Genomic DNA, 5,755 nt, shown 5'->3' with positions numbered 1-5,755 from the left:
AATCAATAAAAAAATACCTTCTAATATATAGTATATGTATATAGATCATGATATTAACTTCGAATCAATATAGTTGACTTGCAGATTCTATTTTGTTTTGATTAATTATAGCAACTTGGGCATGGCTAGTCCAACGATTTCATTTCGTCTGAAGCAAATACCTCCAATCTTCAACTTCATGAGAAGCTTACAATCGGCAAGACAATTAATTTTCCCTCTTAATTAGTGAGTCCAAGAACCAAAATGTAGTAATGTCTCTAGTCATTTAATGGAAGAAAGCAATTTGTATATTATCCCCAGAATGTAGTTCTGATGCATGGACCTTTCACAGCAGTTTGCAAAATTTCTAAAGTCATGAATCATAAAATTTTTGAGAATATAAGGACTAAAGTACAAACTTATTTTCTATAATTTCAAAATTATTATACAACAAATTATATGTCTCTTACTTACATTTTCAAGTATAATATAAACTAGCATTCAATAATTTAAATACATAGAATATTACAATTTACGATAAAATAGATATGAATAGTAAAAGTGTTAATAAGTTGTGACAAAAATAAGTTTCAATCAATTAGTAGTATTAAAAAAGTATAAATTAAACAATTTTTTAGCTAATCTATTTAAATGTATAATTTATTATCTAAAATTCACAATACAAGCAATATAAAATATTATTCTATTTATGATGTGTTTCCAAGGAACTTAAGAACTGAGTGTGTGTTTGTGTGTGTGAAAATACATTTATGTATGTGAAAATGTGTTTATATGTGTGAAAATTTTTTTTTTGTGTGTTAAAATGTATGTGAAAAAGTTTATGTATTAAAATGTATTAATTAATTTGTTGGGTTATATTTGGGTCATGGGTTTGAGATAACCTAATACGACCCAACCCAAAATCAACCCAATCTAAAGTTGGCCGAGTTGGGTATAACCCATTTAAGTGAAAACTCAATATTAATCCGTCCAACCGCCCAATTGCTAGGTATAGCACAAAGTAGTCGTTAATATTAGGATTTAGGTGTTAATTTTTTACAGTGTTGAAATTATATATCGAGAAAATGAATGTTATTGAAAACAATAAAAATGAGCATCTGCATTTATAGTATCATTTCTGCGAATTATCGAGTTCCTTAATGCGCCCATTGCAAATACCCTTTCTAGTTATATGGTTTAGAAAAGCAAAGATTGTTCAGTTTGTTTCTCACATTTTAGCCTGAAGGTCCGAGAAAGGAATAATTCTTTTCCTAATTGGTTGCAAGTATTGGACGGAAGAGCTTGATTGGTGGGATTCGTTTTGTTCAGGCAGATGGATTTACTACTCCAGAGAAAGAAGCCTGCCAGTGTGTCTTCCAAAGTAGAGCTACAACGAGTTCTCAAATTGTCTCGAGTTTGAGAAAGGTGCAAAGGACGTGTGGAAGGCGGCAACTAAGTATTGCTTGGGATTTTGATCAACAAGTTTTTGACTCATTTTAATAATTTTATAGTTGTAGTTATGATTAGGTTTTTTTTTTGTTGATAAAAGCAGATTTCATTGTCCCAATGATAGGTTAAATATGCATTAAAAATTACATATTTGTAATTTAACAAATACAATAGATTTGAACATCATGAAAAAATCTAAAAAAATATTAGAAATTCTAAAATTGTCTTGATAAATCATTGTAGTTTCCTTTTGTGCAAGTTACAATTGTTAGATTTGTTGGAAAACGACTTTAAACTCTAATAATGATGATGAGATATGTCGAAACAGATTCAAAATCTAACAACTAGATTTGAAATAAATTCAGATCTAATAACAAAATATGAAAAAACTAAAAAATCTCAATATGAATTTCTAGAAGAACAAAAATTCTTATTAGGAATCCCTAGATAAAAAAAAGAAACCTCTCACTAAGAATATTTAGGAGAGACTTTATTAAAAAAAAAAAATAAAACGAAAATCATGACACTAAGAAGGAGGCCTTTGAGAAGAGGAGAAATAGTAGTGAGAATTTTCTTTCCATTGGCTTTGTAAGTGGATAACCGTTTGCTTGTAACTATTCCCTACTCTATATTTAAAAGTTTACATGTGGCCTAAAAAAAAAAGGGTTTGGTGAGCAGTCACCGCCAACAATAGTCGTCATTAAGTTGTAGAGAGGAAATAAAAAGTAAAAGAAATTGGATCTCCTGTGTTTGGAGTGTTTTTTAAATACAATAAAATTTTTTAAAAAGTACTCTAAAAGGTAATCTAAAAATTAGTTTTAATTTTTTTAAAATTTTAAAAAATATCTCAAAAATATATTCTAGAAACTCTTCTATTCTTAAATATCCCAAAATATTTCTAAAATTATTTCAAAATATACTCTAAAAATTCTGCTACAGCAAAATTTTTCAAAAATACCCTAAAAAACAGCTAATCCAAACTGAGCACTAGGTTTTTAGAAGACAAAAGGTTCAAGATTCTTCCATTTGCTTGTCATTCTGGGTTGGCTCTTGGCAGCATAATTCTCGCCAAGCAATAATTATCTTTCTAGAGTTTTGGATTGTTTAAATACGAGAAAACACATAGGGTGTGTCTGATGGACCCAAATTGATAAACGAACATAAATTCACAGAAATAATTACAAGAATTTGATATATTAGGCAAAAGGGCAATTCTTCTTCCATTAATCAAACGAGGCTGTGGCTACACAGTACAAAAAGACAAATGTCATTTGAATTAAAAAACGAAAAAATAACTAATTTAACTATCTAAAACTATTTAGTATCTAATACTAGATGATAATTCGAATTTAATCGAGAGATAAAAAATCAAAATTCTATATCGCTATACTAATCATTGTGCTCTATAATTTTCAATAATTTATTTGAAATTCTATTTTATTCTTTTCTAGATTCACATCGATTATGAATAGATAAGAAATAATAGTTACTAATTAAGATTCTAATAATTTATAAAATTCCTATTCATATAAAATGGAAATTATATGAGCCTGCTTAGAAATTATGATTCATCATCGAGAATATTTTTTCTTTTAAAAGTCCTATTGCGACAAGAACCAGAGTCAATGCAGTCGGAGCGTAGAGTTGCATGCCTGTCCGCTAAGTGACTGCGACAAGGAATGGTTGTCACTGCAATCAATCATTGTTGAATTGTGTATAGGTTTTGTAATCATTCGTGATCTATTATATATGCATAATGCTTACCACTTTGAGAGGGAAAAAACTAGTAGTGTTCATCTTGAAAATCGAGCCCAGGTTCAGAACTAATATGAAACCCATACCTTTATCTCCTTTCTAATTTTCTTTTTCACCTTACCGACCAAATCTTGGCCTTTGAAAATTAGGACCGATGGGAGAGCTCTATTCCCTAATAGCTAAAAGTTATAGAGCTTTCTTCTACAAGGAGACGTTCTAACTAATCAGCATATAATATTTAGTAACTATTGATTAAAGATATGGTAGTTGTTGAAGATATACCACGACTGGAAAGGCTATAAATTGCAATTACCCAAATAAAATCAGATCAGAAGTGAAGAATTCCATTCTTTTTTGTGCTTTCATGTCCATCTAGCCAATTAATTCCGACTCATCCATGGAGATCTCTTGGCTACTGATGCCCTTCTTAGCATGGTTAGCTGCAGCAGTATTGCTCTCAAGAATCACAAGTACCAAACGTCTCAAAAAGAACTATCCGCCGGGGCCAAAACCATGGCCAATTATTGGCAACTTACACCTTATTGACTCCCAACCACATCGATCTTTTCACTCTCTATACCACAAATATGGAGGAATAATGCTGTTATGGTTTGGTGGCAAGCCTCTTATTGTAGCATCGACTCCTGAAGCAGCAAAAGAATTCTTGAAAAATCATGACTATAACTTCTCCTCCAGGCCAGCAAATGCAGCTGGAAAATACATTATTTACAATTATTCCGATGTTACATGGGCACCGTATGGTCCATACTGGAGACAAGGTAAGAAAATTTATCTCACCGAGTTGCTTAGCCCAAACCGTCTTGCCTCGTACGAGTGTATTCGCATTGAGGAAAGGCGTGCTCTGATGTCGCGCTTTCATGCCCTCTCTGGTAAACCAATTGTCTTGAGAGAGCATCTGTTTCGATATACGCTCACAATTATAACAAGAACTGTTTTGGGGAAGACGTACTTTAGTACCGAGGAATCCAACGACGATTCGGCGATAGCAACGTTTGAGGAATTGACAGCGATGCTGGACAAGTGGTTTGTCCTTAATGGTGTAGTAAACATTGGGGACTGGGTACCCTGGCACAATGTTTTTGACTTGCAAGGTTATGTGAAGCAAATGAAGGAGGTGTACAAAGATTATGAGAAGTTCTTCAACTTTGTGCTTCAGGATCATGAGGCCAGAAGAAAAGCAGGGAGATCTTGTCCCTCGAGATATGGTGGACATTTTATTGAATTTGGCTGAGGATCCTAACCTTGAGGTTAAGCTCAATAGAGAATCTGTGAAGGGTTTAATACTGGTATGGATTACAATATGGCATTTTTATCAGTAATGAACAATTTTCTTTGGTTTTTTTCTTTTCATGTTTGCAAAAAATTCCTCAGTACATAGTTTCTTTTGCTCATTAATCTACTCTCTTTGTCAACATAGTTGATTTATTTCCCATTATATTGTATTATGATCCAGTCAGAGGCCCAAGATTCAAAGTCAGTTAAGAATCAAGAAATTGTGTAGCTCACAATTTAGGGTGACGGCCACTATATAAAATGCCTATTTATAGGACAATAATAGAACATACTAGCAACGTTTTGTGGCAAAACGTTTGCTCCAATAATAATCAAACAATTCTGCTTTAGTATTAAAAGAAAGAGATTTGCTCTACATTTATTGGTTTCAGGACCTGCTACTCGGTGGTACAGACACCTCAACTACCACAGTTGAATTTGTGATAATGGCATTGGTTAAACATCCACTCCTTATTGAGAAGGTAACAGAAGAGCTGGATAGAGTTGTAGGTAGAGATAGATGGGTAGAAGAGGATGATTTCCCAAAACTGCCTTTGGAGCATTGGAAGGGATCCAAATTATTGGGATTCTCCAGAAGAATTCTTGCCGAAGAGATTTCTGGAGAAGGATATTGACATGAAGGGAAAAAATTTTGAGCTGTTGGCTTTCGGCTCCGGTCGAAGGAGATGCACTGGTTATGCTCTTGGATTGAAGGCTGTTAGATCAATGTTGTCCAATTTATTGCATGGATTCAACTTGAAGTTGCCTGATGGTATGAAGGCGGAAGATGTTTGTATGGATGAAGTCTATGGATTCACGACTCATCCAAAGGTTCCCATAAAATTGATACTTGAACCTCGGCTTCGAAAGGATCTGTATACTTAGTTTCCATCTCTTCGTGCCTTACTGGACACGGCGGAAAGGGAAAATATTAAGGTCAATAAAAGCCTCAAAGGTTAAGAATATTACTGCATTTACTATGTCTATTGTTGGGTAGCATTCATCTTTTGTAATGAATAACTATTGAAAAATAATGCTGCTGGCTACCATACATGCATCTCTAGTAAGGATAAATTCCCGCTTGTGTGATTAAAATTTTGGTGATGTTGCCTCATACATGGACAATTTATGGAGTAAATGAGATTTTTTTTAATCCTATACTAAATATAAGATTGAATCTTGGAAAGTTGTCTTTGTTACCATGCATATACTTTTATGTTGGCTAGCTAGCCTTGGTCAGCTCCGGTACTTTTCAAGGTTCTGCTGTCTTAAACTCTTA

At 33.2% G+C, this 5,755-nt stretch overlaps 1 pseudogene; it reads left to right on the top strand.

The window, feature by feature from the left end:
* The first annotated feature begins 3,580 nt into the window (after positions 1–3,580).
* LOC113711230 (trimethyltridecatetraene synthase-like) lies at positions 3,581–5,361 on the top strand (annotated as a pseudogene).
* Positions 5,362–5,755: the final 394 nt, after the last annotated feature.

Source organism: Coffea arabica, chromosome 10e, assembly GCF_036785885.1.
Source record: "Coffea arabica cultivar ET-39 chromosome 10e, Coffea Arabica ET-39 HiFi, whole genome shotgun sequence".
NCBI lineage: Eukaryota > Viridiplantae > Streptophyta > Magnoliopsida > Gentianales > Rubiaceae > Coffea > Coffea arabica.
This window is presented reverse-complemented; position numbering and strand designations above follow the sequence as displayed.